This window comes from Leptopilina boulardi, unplaced genomic scaffold (genome assembly GCF_019393585.1).
Source record: "Leptopilina boulardi isolate dan_hultmark-lab unplaced genomic scaffold, ZJU_Lbou_2.1 LbouV2_41, whole genome shotgun sequence".
NCBI lineage: Eukaryota > Metazoa > Arthropoda > Insecta > Hymenoptera > Figitidae > Leptopilina > Leptopilina boulardi.
Genome location: NW_026137985.1, coordinates 1,475,630 through 1,492,161, shown reverse-complemented (window position 1 = coordinate 1,492,161; position 16,532 = coordinate 1,475,630). Strand labels below are relative to the sequence as shown.

Below are 16,532 nucleotides of genomic sequence, written 5' to 3'. Positions count from 1 at the left end.
AGATATTAAAAAAATAAATTCTTTTCTGAAAGCACATTCTTGAAATAAATTTTATTTTCTTCAGTATTGATCAAATAATAGAAAAAAAATTTCGTAACTCATTTTTACACAGTCTTATAGACACAGTGGTCCAGATTGCAAAAAACCTGGCCAAAACCCCTAGATGTCTTTAAAACTGGCTGATATTTCTCACCCTGAGGTTTTTGGGGCCACTGACTACGAATTTGAACTTATTGTTAATTTTTCAAAATTCAAAATAGCGGATCCAATATGGCGGACGAAGAAGATGCAATGACTTAGGAGCATTTAGAAGAAAAATTGAACATGTACTTCTCAAATATGTGGTTTTTTGATATGACTTACGTTTTAAAATTTAATGTACGCATCTTCAAGATGCATGCACGGCGCGAATTTCGATGCCAAATCATTATAAATATTTAAAATAATACCTTTTTCAATTAACTATACTGTGAGAAGTTTAACGCAACATCTTCATTTTTTGAGGGACAGATACCCAGTGGGCAAAAACCATATTCGTTTTAAAAACGTTTTAAGAACGTTTTTAGAACATTTCATGCCTGCCAAATAATGTTCTGGAACATTATTTGAACATCCATGTTCTTAAAATGTTCCAAAACATTATTTGGCGGACATTGTTTTTTGCCCACTGGGTATTGTACCTCAATTATGTGCAGACCCAATACTAAAATCGAACAGCAGCAGCGCCAATTGAGTACAGATTCTGACCTAACTTGTGGGACAAACGATTTAGTATAGTATCTTTCCACCAAAAAGCGCAGCTGCAATAAAATTTATAACCGATGTTGCTCGGAAGGTTAGGTACACTATCTGAACGTGTGTTTAGTACGAAATCTGTGTTTAACTTTTCTCAGTTTAATAAAATGACAATAGTAATACAACAATAATAAAAATTTGAAAATTAAAAACATGTTTTTAAACATTATAACTGAAATGGTCTAAAGTTTTATAATATATAAATTTCGTAATGAAATAATTTGAGAAAATTAAAAATTTTAATGGAAATTTATAAATTTAAATTTTTATAACAAATATTTTAATTTTCTCATAACTCATTTTCAACAAAATATTTAAGACAACAATTTTATATAAAATAGTCTTTTACGTAAAATATTTGACAAATATTAACTAAGATTATATGTACTGATTATAATACTTTTTGACTTAAGAATTTTCAATCTAATAAAGAATTAAAAGTAAGATATATTTAAACGTTATAAACATAATGTTTTTCTATTACTATTAGTTATTAAAAATTTTTTCCTAAGGGGTTATACCTAGTCATAATTTTCAAGAAATCGAATTTTTTTTTGCAGTTTCTTAAAGTATATATGTATATAGTGAGGATGGTAATTTTTTTTTTGAATTTTGATATTGTAGTTAAGATGGTAAATAGGTGTCTCCTATTAAGTATTTCATTAACCTAATCATATCTGATAAGGTAGTAATTTAATTGACCAACAGTCAAATTTTTATGTACGAAACTCGTACAAATATTTTTCGTACATGGTTTCTGAAAAAAGTGGGTCGTTTCTCGCTGCTAGGGTGTATGATCCCAGAACCTTCTTATTTCCGGTAAGATGCTCTACCAATTGAGCTACAGAAAGACCCGATTCCACTCAATTCAGAAACCATTCACACGACTTTTCAACGTCAGTATTAAGAACTTTAGAAAATATCTAGTGAGTATGGTAATTTGTTTTTGAATTGTGAAAAAATGTTTTATTAAGATTCGAGGAATATTTTCGAAGTTATGCTTAGTTAAGTTACATAATTAGCAAGGAGGCAACATTTCCTCATAAACTAACAGAATCTATTTTACTTTTCTGAGTTCAGATGACTCTTTCAGAAGTTATGCTGGTCGCCGCGAGACACATTTTTTTAAGGATCCTTGGGAGATCGCATGCAAAGAGCAGAAAAATTAATATTTTTATAAAAAAAATGTTTTTTTAAATACACTAAAAGATGTATAATAATATAGAAAAACTTTCATTTTATTAAAAATAAATATTCCTTTTAAAAAAAATTCCAAAAACTGCATTTTTCCGACCGCCTGACTAGGTATAATCCCTTAATCAATAATATAACGTTTCTGATTTGTAGACAACAGAATCAAAAAAATTGATTTGCGAACTTAATTAACCTACAGCAGCTTATAAGATTGAAGATTTAAGTCAATAATTTCCATGCAATCTACTCTCATTGGAAAATTATTGTACAATTAAAAGATATTGTACATTAAGTATTGTACATGGTACAAGAGTCGTAATTATTGTATAAAAACATAATTATTGTACTGTCTGGCCACCCTGCAGTTTAAGCATCTGGTCACCCTGCACTCACTATCAAAAAAATACACGTGTAGGTTTGGCCATATGTAATTACACGTGTAATTCGTCCTTTAAATTTGAAAGTGTAATTCATAATTTCAAACTTTTTTGAAATTTCAACAATTTGTTACACGTGGAACAATATATCAACCCTTAAACTGCAAGGCCTTTGAAAGCTACTAAAACAGAATAAAATGATTTTGCTAGACCAATAATTACTATTGTCTAATACTCAATGTTGTTTGCAACTGTCATTAATTCATCAACCCCAAGTCACAATAAAAAACCACCCCTATATCAACCCCTACAAAAAAGGCTTCTGAAAGCTACGAAACAAAAATATATTGTTAGAGCAATAATTACTATTTATATAATCAACTCTGAATCACAATAAAAAACCGTTCCTATATCAACTTTTCTACAGAAATGCCTCTGACAACTACTAAATCATATTTATTTAGAAAAATTTAAATCGATCTTCAAAAACAGTCAATGTATATTTTTTAGGAAGCTGCTTAAAAATTGATCTGAAAAGTATTTTTATTTATTTTTTAGTGTATAATATTGATTTTATCAGTTTAATCGATATTTATCTGTTATTGCAATGTTAATCGAATTTTTTTTTAATCTGATTGGTTTGCATGTATAATTTGCATTGAAGAACACTATTGTTCATTTCTTCTGTATTTTATAGTGAGTTTTCTAACTTCCATTCATTTATATTTACTATTGAGATTTTCAACGAGTTTCATTTGTTTTCTATCCAATGGTTTTTGTACAAGAGTATACTGAAAAATACGTATTCGCATTTGTTTAGTGCATAGTAGTAATTTTTATCATTTGAAACGATAATTATCTGATATTGCAAGGATCATCGAATTTCATTTGTTTTTAGGCTATTGGTTTGCACTTACAATGTGCATTAAGCAGTACTGATGTTCATTTGTTTTGTGTTTTATGGTGACTTATGACTTATGGTGACTTTTATTCACCTGTCTACTATTAAGGTTTTTTGATTTATGTCACTTCGATTTATCATTATCTGGTATTTCAACGAATTTCATTTCTTTTCTGTCTATTGGCTTTTTCATAAGAGTGTATTAAACATTACTTATGCTTAACTCTTTAGTATATTATTGTGTTTCGTGTCCTTTCATTTCATAATTATCTGCTATTAGCATTTCTAACGAATTTCCTTTTTTGAGTGGTTAATTAACATTTACAGACTATTAAGTCTTGTTGTTTTTTGTGTTTGTTGTATTTCTACACTATATGTCAAAGTAACGTTTTTTGGTCATATTCTTTGAATTCTGTGTTTGTCTTCAGTGTTTGATTTACTGTAAGTATATTTTAATTACTTTTCAATAAAGTATTCTTTGGTTTATTTAGACATGTCAAATCAATGTTCTGAGTGTAATATATCTTTAGATAAAAAACCTCGATCCTCTTATACTAAAGAATCATCAGGCATTATTTACTGTAAACGATGTTATAAGTGGCTTTCAAAAAAGCCTAAAGTAACTGACGTAAGATCTACAGTAAATGATGATGCCGATTCATCGTCAGCATGCAATAACGAGGTTTCCATTTCGGTTCCCATTAGTCGAGCTAGTGATTCTCATGTAACATGTATTTTCGATCTTAAAACTTCGGAATCACTCAGACTATTAAGCTGGGAAGAATGTATGCATATTTACTTTAAAACTAATATTTTTGTCAAGTACGGAGCGCGTGTGTGCAAATCACATGTCGAAAATAATTCCTTGCAAATTGCCATGAGTTTCAAACCTTACAGCGATGATGTCGTGATGACTTCAAGTGAGATTCATGACCTCTTAGGAACTTTTAAAAAAATGTACATTAAAGATACAACTTTTAAACCAGTTATTTATTTTCTTAATATGAAAGACGATCTTTTTTTTGAGACCGGCCTGAATACGACGCAATATAGTGAAGTAATGTCACTTATTGGGACCTCAGAGATTTCAGAAAATAAGAAGGAATTAGCTTTAAGGGTTTATTTGTCTCGATTACGTCGTGGATACACATGTGAAGAAATGTCAATTAAATGAAAAATTGACAGAAATACTGCTAGTAAATATTGCAAGTTTATGAGAACTAATCTTGAGCAAACGCTAGTTGTAAAATATTTAAGTTTACCTCTGTTACGTTCCGAACTAGTCGTGGTTTTTAAATAAAATAAATTTTATTTACTTGAAGGTAATAAAGCTGATTAATTAGGTTGGTAAAGCCTGATATTTATTTTTATGCAAGATCGTGGTCACTTGCAAAACTACGGGTTTCGCGGTACAATAACAAATCAAATATTCCCTTTTACGACATTTATTGATTAAACAATAATTATATAGTAATAATTATACAATAATGATACAAGTTTACAATTCTTTTACTTTCTTTTACCAATGAAGTCGGATAAATCGATGATTATAGCTTAGTCGTTATAAATTGGTTTTGATTTGATTTGAAATAGTTTGTTTTGTTGCACTTGTGTAACTGTAACGACTTTTATTGTTTTATAACTATTTAAAGAATTACAATATTCTTTATTGTTATTTCTCGTCACTCGAACTTTTGACAGGAATGAATTTAATTGCAGGTGTAAGAGAAGCAACATGTACTCAATAGATAAATGTAGAAAAGAGATAATGCAAGATTTCTTTAGTATTTATAGTTATAAATACGACAGTTATTTCTATTAAATTATTGATCCTTGCACCTATTGGTTATCAGAAAATAATACAATAATTATGGCGAAAGTGAACTGAAGAGTCGCTCTACGATGTTAGAGATTGCACAGGAACTTTGACAACTTTTATGGAAAAAGCTCTTGTTTATGTACTAGTTGATTATGCTAATTAGTGGGAGAAGTGTCACATTATTGAGGAGGAGGTAATCTATAAATAGAATCACTTTCCTTATATTGTAATGATCTACATCGCATATGACAATGAATATCCTTCTTTCTGAATTCTCTCTCTTATATGCTGACAATGGGCTTTTAAAGATCGTATTACACTTAGATCTTCACATTCTTCACGCGCATAAACAAACAAGCTTGAACTTGTTTCCCATTTTGCTTACATGTACCTTATTGCTTCCTCGTGGAGGAAGCTATGTAGTCCTTTCGTTTATAAAATTTTTAAAAATGGTGAAAACAAATTTTCCTCTATATAGAAACATGTTATATGAGATCCTGATCAATTGTCCGGATGTATGTATGTGTGTGTGTATGTGTGTGTGTGTGTGTGTATGTGTGTGTGGATAGTTTTTGTGAACACGATATCTTTAACAGGTTTTAATGGATTTGGGTAAAATTTGGTAGGCTTATTTAACACATTAATCTCTCAAAAATGACGAGAGGATAATTAAAAATACCCCAAAAAAAAAATTTTATCGTCTTTTTTCCAAAAATTTTTTTTTAATTGAAAAAATTTTTGAATCGAAAAATTTAAGGTAATATATAATATAATCGTCTTCTTTATGTCAAGATGAATCGATTGATATATATAAAATATAGATTTGATTGAAATTTAAAGAATTAATGAAAGTTAAAAAATCAAAAATTCTCATTTTAGCTAAAAAATGATGTGTTTATTTAGCTTTCTAATCTCTGAACTTTTATGGTGAAAATGAATATCATATCTCTTTTAAGATCGATTTCGTTTCCACGCTCTATCCTATCAATATATACAAATATAAACACATTAAAATAAAACATATAGTTAAAATATAGTAAAATTATCATAGGATTATGTGAAATGTCTTATTTTAATGATAATATTAAAGGAAAATTGTTACCAGGATGTAACAGTCTCCCCCCTTTAGATTTTTCATTGTCCCGATGAAATTATTTCCAGTTGTCGTAGATACATATGATTAAAAAACTGGAATTTTTATATCGAGACTATTTTTTGATAGTCTTTATGCTTACTGACCTACATTCCTTATTATCATGAAATTGATATCCCTTAAATCTATCTCTAATAGCTACTATACTGTTTGTTGTGTGCGTGCATTATAATTGTTTAGGTCAGCATTTTTCATCCCTTTATGATGCAGGAGGCTTGGAGTTCTCGTCAGTTTATTCGCGATTACAATTCGCGTCGTTTTTCTTTAACTTTTTCAATTAGAGAAGTTTTAATTACTTCGTTGGTATTACTGCTCATATTGATCTAAATATAGTTATAACTATATTTATGTTACATTTAGATCAATATGAGCAGTAATACCAACGAAGTAATTAAAACTTCTCTAATTGAAAAAGTTAAAGAAAAACGACGCTTTTTCAAATATTCTCTTGATCAGAAGAAGGCAGCTCTTCAAAGTATTCGTGAAGGGAAAATGAATGTATATCAGGCCAGTAAAAATTTTAGTATTCCACAAACAACTTTGAGAGATGTCATTGCTGGACGAACGTCGGAAAAAAACAAATATGGGACCCGAAACAGTTTTAAATGAGGTAGAAGAAAACGCTATAAAGAACTGGATTATTCAATTATCAAAATGTGGTTTTCTCTTAAAAATGGAGGATCTAAAAAATACTGTTGCCAAAATTGTTCTGAATGATAAAAGAAAAACTCCTTTCACAGACGGTCGACCAGGAAGAAAATGGTGCTTTTTGTTTTTGAAGAGACATCGAAATATTGTTTCCAGAACGGCAGAAGGAATTTCAAAAGGTAGAACTGTGATAACCGAAGAAGGTTTAAGAAAATGGTTTAGTGAGTTGTCCGACTTCATTAACGAATTTAATCTAAATGGAATTTTTCTCGATCCACGAAGAGTATTCAATGAAGACGAAACTGGATTTAGTTTATGTCCAAAAACGGGTGAAGTTCTAGGTCCTAAAGGATGAAAGAATATTTATACCATACAACAAGGTAATGAAAAGGAGACTATAACTGCTTTAATGACTTTTGCGGCTGATGGAGAAATTGCTTCACAGATGGTAATTTTTCCATATGTTCGTCCACCGAAAGAGCTCATAAATAGTATCCCTGAAGATTGGATTCTTGGAAGGTCTGAGTCTGGATGGATGACATCTGAAGCTATTTCGAATATATATGCAATGAATAAGAAAATGCTTATAAGAACAGAAATTCCAAAACCTGTTATTCTTTTTCTGGATGGTCACAAATCGCACTTATCAATGCATTTGAGTGATTTTTGTGACAAAAATAAGATTATTATATATTGCTTGCCTCCAAATGCAACTCATATCATCCAACCAGCCGATGTCAGCGTCTTCAACCCTCTTAAACGTTATTGTAAAGAGACAATTCGTGATTGGCAAATGGAACCCCAGAATATTAATAATTGCTTCACCAAAATAACTTTTACACCGCTACTAAAAAAAAACATTGGATAAAAATTCTTTTATTGAAAGCATTAAAAATGCATTCAGAGTGTGTGGTCTTTTTCCATTGAATCCAGATGCACTGGATTACACGAAATATGTAAAAAAAACAACTTGGAAAAAGCAACAAACTGCTTACACTCTTTTACTGATGGTCCAATAACTCAAGAATCTCTTCAATTTGCCGAAAATTTAATAAAAGATTTGGAACCCCGATTTGAAGAAAAATGAATTAATGTTCAATCAATTATTATTAATATCCTTAGAGATATGAAGGGAGAAAACGCAAGGATGTCAGTATCGGTTGATGATTTGCATGCATCCCTAATGGAAAATAATTTACTTTAGAATGCGGAATGTAAAAGCAAAACTCTTCTCACTTTAATAACAAAATTTAATTAAATTAATTTATCGAATTTAAGAAATTCTCATATTCATTTTATTCAACTTATTCCAAGGTTCCAACTCCAATAGTAATCGAAATTTTAGACAATTTTTTGGTTCAATCAGAGCACAATTTGAATGGAAATATTTTATACGATTCCTCAAACGTTATGGAAAGTGCTAACTTAGAGGTTAATGTATCAATAGAACCCATACTAAATAATATTATTCAGGAGAAGTATGTTTCTGAAATTGGTAAATTTCGTATTACTTTTTTCGATATTTTTGTTTTTAAGTACAACATTTTTCTTTATTTTAATTTAATTAAGATTTATAATTTATTTCATTTTTAATTTACAGTCACTGAATTTTTTGGATCAAAATCCACTCTTCCCTCTTTCCCACTTATATCAAGTTCTGTAATTGAAAAGTCAATGAATGAAAACGCAACGTTAAATCGAGCTTTCTTCGATCACTTATTTTATCCAAAAATACCAGATAAATCTGCCAAATCGAAGGAAAAACCCAGGGAGTCGATTATGTAATTTGATTTGACTTTGACGTCATAGTCAAATTTATTTTTTGATTGCAATACGTCAAATTGCTATCAAAAAATAAATTTCAATGCTACGTTAAATTGAAATAAAAAATTAAATTTTAATTTAACGTCTAAGTTAAATAAAACAATGAATTTGTTGAATTAAATTTGACATTGACGTTAAAATGAATTTGATTTTGACGTCAAATCAAATTACATAATCGACACCCAGTGCTATTTCTAGTCAACGCTGTCGAGAATACATGCAAAAAAAAAGAATCCATTAAAGCTTAATTAAAAAGTGAAAAGGCAATAAGAAAAGAAACCAGATTAAAAAGAAAGTCAGAATTAGAAAATTTGAAACAAAACGCAAAAAGTACAGAGAAGAAAAAAACTGAAGTCTCCAAACAGGTAACAGATCTGCCTTCCAAAGTAAAAAAGTATATAATTAACAATAAAAACATTGTTGTTTACGGATTTTTTACATTGGACGGCAGAGATGATAAACCAAAAAAAAGAGGTCGACCTCGAAAAAATAATTAAAAATGTACAAAATTTTGTACTACGTTTTTTATTAATATTATATGCATGTACTGTTCGTAATAAATGTTTATTTCCTATATTTATAAATTTAATATGACTTAAATTTTTTTTAATTAAGGTCTAATGCAAATATTTGATTTCATTTAGTTAACAATATTTGAAAAGTTTAAAAAAATTATTAAATAATTTTCTATTTACTATTATCTATTATAAAAAATGTATTAGATCAATATTATGAACTATAAATTTATAGATTAAATAAGTATGATTGTTCTATGGCAATGTTCTATAATATTTTGTTCTGAAAAATAAATATTTATTAGATTTTGTAAATACTGGTAAAGGTTAATTCATTAATTGTTAGGTCATATGTTAAAAAAATGTCATACCATTGATAATTGGAACCGAACCTCGAGAAACTGGTACACGACCATCGACAAATGGTGATTTTGCTCAATTGACATTTAAAAATAATTTTTATCTCATACTATGATTTATTTTAGAAAAATAAATAGGAATATTAAACATTATTAAATTCTTCTTCCAACCGCACAAAATTCAAATTTTTAAGTACATTTACTCCCGAGAAAAATAATCAAAGTCACATGTTGTCTAAAATCATCGACAATTGGTACACTTACCCTATAATAACTTAAAATAGTTATTTATTATTATTAATTTTCTTGCTATTAATGTTGAAAGTTTTAATAACAATTCATTATTAATTATCTTAATTTTTACTGTCACTTTCTTTTAAATCATCATATTTATTATTATTTTATTAATTACAATATGATATTTTAATTACGTAATATTAAGTCAACATAATAAACAATAAAATTAACAACTATTATTTGTTTATTTGGTTATATTTTCATGCAAACATGCATATATAAACACATATAATAAATAATATATATGTGTATACATAAATGCCTTGTTTAATTGTTTATTTATTAATTAATACATGGCAATTGTTGATATAATAAAGCATGTTATATATAAAATTTGTTAATGATTAATAATTTAAAATTTATTATTTTATATAGATAATATGTAATGTATTCTTCATCATTTAATAGCAGTGCTTGAATTTTAAATTTAAATTATTTTTCCGCTTTTCAATGATAAGTGTTATATAGTCGTATGTGAATAGAAAGTTGGAGGTATTGGCAGTGGTACGGTGTTAAATGTTTGCATGCATCCAGTAGGCGGCCATCGCTGTGCAACATGCGCACTTGGAGAATGGCTTCACTCTCCGGTCGATGTATGTGATCGATGCATAAGCTTTAAAGCTGTTTTGCGTTGCCGCTGCTGTGTTGTTTTACACTTATAAAGGATGCTTCATATTGTTCTCTGTTTTTATTTATTTTGTCAATTGTTGGCTTAAATTTTTCAAAATTTTTCTGATTTTGATAACTGTCTTCCCTCCTTAGATTTCACGTAGTCCTTAATGTGTGTTCAGGCCAAAATTGTTTGATATTTATTGGTCTTTTTATACGTTTGGTTAGTTATCTCTCCTTCTTCTTCTCATTGCTATAACTTTATAGCAAAAGTATAGGTTTTTCATTACTATTATTAATATAATGAATATTAATAGTTTGTATCCTACTGATATGTATATTGTAGCGTCGTTTATTATTCCTAGGAATGGAATCTCCATCTGTAAAATAATTTTTTTTAGTTATTTTCTTTTATTACAAGTAATTTTTAAAATAAAGAGGAAGGAAGAAGGCGACCGCCAAATCCCCTTCCTTCTTTTTCCTTCGTCTTTCTTTTAATTATTATTTTTATTATTTATTTGATTTTATGTACCGTAAAATGGGGTAAAGTCGGCGTTTGCGGGTAAAGTCGGCCGGCCCTTTAAACACTTAAATATTGTATTTCATTTATTAATTTACATTAATTCTAACTACATTTTTAATAAAACTCGGATTTCTTCTGGAAAAAAGTAATAGTTAAAGTTTAAAATGATTTAAAGCGCCGGCCGACTTTACCCCCAAACGCCGACTTTACCCCATTTTACGGTACAATTAACTATTTATTTTCAAAATATTTTATTAATTCTATGATTATATATATATTTTTTATACTAGATATAGCTTTGTAATTTATTTTATATAAATAATTGATCAATTTTTTATATAATTGAATATATATTAATGTTATTGTGATTATATAGTTATTTAGTGATATAATTATTAAAACATTAATGAGTAATTAATATAATATTAAGATAGCATACATGTTTAATATTGATAGTGTAAATAGATATAAGATTATTATATAATAAGGATAATTAAATAATATGACTATTATTGAGCGATTACATTTACAATAATGGAAGTGATTATTGTCTAATTGTCATATTATTTAATGCTTTTTTGTAAGGGATGGCAATTCCCAAAAACCGTCAATTTCGTCATAGTAGTTTTCGTCTGGTTTTTGTGTATTATTTAGAAAGCGTTTGTTTCGTATTACACTGTGACTTGTTGAACTTCAAATATTTTTGATAATTTAGACATTAATTTTCCTATGAATGAGGTACCTTTGTCAGTTAATCATAATCATCATGGTCATCATTACTTTTGGTGCTCCATATACTGAAAATAATTCTTTTGCAACAGCATGAGCGATAGTTATTGAAGAAATATCAGGTATTGCGACAGCTATGCAGTATTTGGATAAATGATATGGAAAGTAAGGATATGACAATTTCCATCTGGGGTTGTTGGTAATTTACCGACAGTGTCAAGAGAAACTTTATCAAAAACGTCTAAAGAAGTATCAGTAATAAGCATTGGTTCTCGGGTTTTAATTCGTACAAGTTTTTGAAATTGGCATGTTAGACATTTTCTTACAAATTCCGTTATGTCATCTTTCATTCGTAGCTGATAAAACCTTTCTCTTATTCTTCTATAAGTTTTTGTTATGCCTTTATGTCCTGCTATTTTGCTTTTGTGGTATTCGCTGATAATATCGTTTCTAATTTCTTCTTTAGGTACTACAACTTGTTCATGACAAAGAGTGACTTTAATGTTACTATTTTCAAAAATAAAATCGATTATTTGTATTAACTCTCCCCTAGGTAATTCATAGGTAAAGTCTCCATGCCTAGATATTCTTATTTCTTCTGTTTTTTCGTATTAAAGAAGACTTTTTAAATTACGCATTCCTGCGATGATATCTTCTCTTATTAAAGGAGCAAAATGTTTTGCTTTTATTATTAAGGAGTAAATTTTATATTTTTCTCGTGGCGTTATGAATATTTGTCCTTTAATAGGATTTTTGGATTTCATTTCTTCGGGATCTATTATTCCTATATCTATTAAAAGTCTATTTATAGGTGAAATGAATTCGCAATCCGCGGACAAATAATAAGAGTACTTTGAGAAATATTAATAAAGATTAACTATTAGGGTCAGTTGCGGTAAATGGGGACAGGAGGTAAATGAGGACAAGAGGTTTTGGAGCTGAATTTACAGTCCTTCTTATTATATTAAGTTCTAAAACGACCGACACCGACCGACACCAAAAACAAATTTTTCGTTTTCTTTTTGAAGTTACTTACAGTTTTCCTTCAAAATTTGAAATCACATGCCTTACATACATGTCTATTCAAAAAAAAATGCCAAATTTTTTTTTGCGCAATTTTTTGCAAAAAACATTTTTTGCAATTTTTTGCAATTTTTTATTTTTTTACGATAATAACACATAAAATACGTCACTATTTTAAATCTCAGCTAAAAAAAATTTTTTTTCACAAAGTTATGGCGATATTCAATTTCCCTCATATCCTTCTTATTATATTAAGTTCTAAAACGACCGACACCGACCGACACCAAAAACAAATTTTTCGTTTTCTTTTTGAAGTTACTTACAGTTTTCCTTCAAAATTTGAAATCACATGCCTTACATACATGTCTATTCAAAAAAAAATGCCAAATTTTTTTTTGCGCAATTTTTTCAAAAAACATTTTTTGCAATTTTTTGCAATTTTTTATTTTTTTACGATAATAACACATAAAATACGTCACTATTTTAAATCTCAGCTAAAAAAAAATTTTTTTCACAAAGTTATGGCGATATTCAATTTCCCTCATATCCTTCTTATTATATTAAGTTCTAAAACGACCGACACCGACCGACACCAAAAACAAATTTTTCGTTTTCTTTTTGAAGTTACTTACAGTTTTCCTTCAAAATTTGAAATCACATGCCTTACATACATGTCTATTCAAAAAAAAATGCCAAATTTTTTTTTGCGCAATTTTTTGCAAAAAACATTTTTTGCAATTTTTTGCAATTTTTTATTTTTTTACGATAATAACACATAAAATACGTCACTATTTTAAATCTCAGCTAAAAAAAATTTTTTTTCACAAAGTTATGGCGATATTCAATTTCCCTCATATCCTTCTTATTATATTAAGTTCTAAAACGACCGACACCGACCGACACCAAAAACAAATTTTTCGTTTTCTTTTTGAAGTTACTTACAGTTTTCCTTCAAAATTTGAAATCACATGCCTTACATACATGTCTATTCAAAAAAAAATGCCAAATTTTTTTTTGCGCAATTTTTTGCAAAAAACATTTTTTGCAATTTTTTGCAATTTTTTATTTTTTTACGATAATAACACATAAAATACGTCACTATTTTAAATCTCAGCTAAAAAAAATTTTTTTTCACAAAGTTATGGCGATATTCAATTTCCCTCATATCCTTCTTATTATATTAAGTTCTAAAACGACCGACACCGACCGACACCAAAAACAAATTTTTCGTTTTCTTTTTGAAGTTACTTACAGTTTTCCTTCAAAATTTGAAATCACATGCCTTACATACATGTCTATTCAAAAAAAAATGCCAAATTTTTTTTTGCGCAATTTTTTCAAAAAACATTTTTTGCAATTTTTTGCAATTTTTTATTTTTTTACGATAATAACACATAAAATACGTCACTATTTTAAATCTCAGCTAAAAAAAAATTTTTTTCACAAAGTTATGGCGATATTCAATTTCCCTCATATCCTTCTTATTATATTAAGTTCTAAAACGACCGACACCGACCGACACCAAAAACAAATTTTTCGTTTTCTTTTTGAAGTTACTTACAGTTTTCCTTCAAAATTTGAAATCACATGCCTTACATACATGTCTATTCAAAAAAAAATGCCAAATTTTTTTTTGCGCAATTTTTTGCAAAAAACATTTTTTGCAATTTTTTGCAATTTTTTATTTTTTTACGATAATAACACATAAAATACGTCACTATTTTAAATCTCAGCTAAAAAAAAATTTTTTTCACAAAGTTATGGCGATATTCAATTTCCCTCATATCCTTCTTATTATATTAAGTTCTAAAACGACCGACACCGACCGACACCAAAAACAAATTTTTCGTTTTCTTTTTGAAGTTACTTACAGTTTTCCTTCAGAATTTGAAATCACATGCCTTACATACATGTCTATTCAAAAAAAAATGCCAAATTTTTTTTTGCGCAATTTTTTGCAAAAAACATTTTTTGCAATTTTTTGCAATTTTTTATTTTTTTACGATAATAACACATAAAATACGTCACTATTTTAAATCTCAGCTAAAAAAAATTTTTTTTCACAAAGTTATGGCGATATTCAATTTCCCTCATATCCTTCTTATTATATTAAGTTCTAAAACGACCGACACCGACCGACACCAAAAACAAATTTTTCGTTTTCTTTTTGAAGTTACTTACAGTTTTCCTTCAAAATTTGAAATCACATGCCTTACATACATGTCTATTCAAAAAAAAAAATGCCAAATTTTTTTTTGCGCAATTTTTTCAAAAAACATTTTTTGCAATTTTTTGCAATTTTTTATTTTTTTACGATAATAACACATAAAATACGTCACTATTTTAAATCTCAGCTAAAAAAAAATTTTTTTCACAAAGTTATGGCGATATTCAATTTCCCTCATATCCTTCTTATTATATTAAGTTCTAAAACGACCGACACCGACCGACACCAAAAACAAATTTTTCGTTTTCTTTTTGAAGTTACTTACAGTTTTCCTTCAGAATTTGAAATCACATGCCTTACATACATGTCTATTCAAAAAAAAATGCCAAATTTTTTTTTGCGCAATTTTTTGCAAAAAACATTTTTTGCAATTTTTTGCATTTTTTTATTTTTTTACGATAATAACACATAAAATACGTCACTATTTTAAATCTCAGCTAAAAAAAAATTTTTTTCACAAAGTTATGGCGATATTCAATTTCCCTCATATCCTTCTTATTATATTAAGTTCTAAAACGACCGACACCGACCGACACCAAAAACAAATTTTTCGTTTTCTTTTTGAAGTTACTTACAGTTTTCCTTCAAAATTTGAAATCACATGCCTTACATACATGTCTATTCAAAAAAAAAAATGCCAAATTTTTTTTTGCGCAATTTTTTCAAAAAACATTTTTTGCAATTTTTTGCAATTTTTTATTTTTTTACGATAATAACACATAAAATACGTCACTATTTTAAATCTCAGCTAAAAAAAAATTTTTTTCACAAAGTTATGGCGATATTCAATTTCCCTCATATCCTTCTTATTATATTAAGTTCTAAAACGACCGACACCGACCGACACCAAAAACAAATTTTTCGTTTTCTTTTTGAAGTTACTTACAGTTTTCCTTCAAAATTTGAAATCACATGCCTTACATACATGTCTATTCAAAAAAAAATGCCAAATTTTTTTTTGCGCAATTTTTTGCAAAAAACATTTTTTGCAATTTTTTGCAATTTTTTATTTTTTTTTTTTAAGTTATTTGCATGAATTTTGCAAAAATTTCTATTATGAAACTTGTATTTAATATTACATCATTTTCTGTCTTTTTTGTCTTCGGATTGAAAAGGTAGAAAATAAATACTATTTATGAAATTCATTTAAATATTGTGGTTTTATTATTAAAAAAAAACAATAAATGTATGAACAGTAATTAATGAAGTAAAAGTAATAATTATTAATTTCATTTAGAAACTGTCTTTTTATTAGTATAAAAAATTTACATAATGGTATTATGAAAAGTAATTAATTAACTAAAAGTAACATGCCCAGAAAAATTAATATTTAAGTGTTTTTTACGACATTGATTTTAGGCGCAGCTGCGATTTTCGAGCGCAGCCATTTTATATGTATATTTGTTTGTAAAGCGCAGCCGATGTTTCTGAGCGCAACCATTTATTTTTTATTAAAATTTTTAAAAGGTGCAGCCGCTCTTGTTCAGCGTAGCTTTGTATTTTTTTAACTTTTGAAAGGCGCAGCCGATAATTTCTAGC

The 16,532-nt window shown here is 28.0% G+C and overlaps 1 protein-coding gene across 1 annotated transcript in view; it reads right to left on the bottom strand.

Annotated features, from left to right (window-relative positions):
- Positions 1–16,532, bottom strand: part of LOC127289495 (S-adenosylmethionine decarboxylase proenzyme) — a 278,873-nt gene that overhangs the window by 64,671 nt on the left and 197,670 nt on the right. The window lies entirely within an intron of this gene.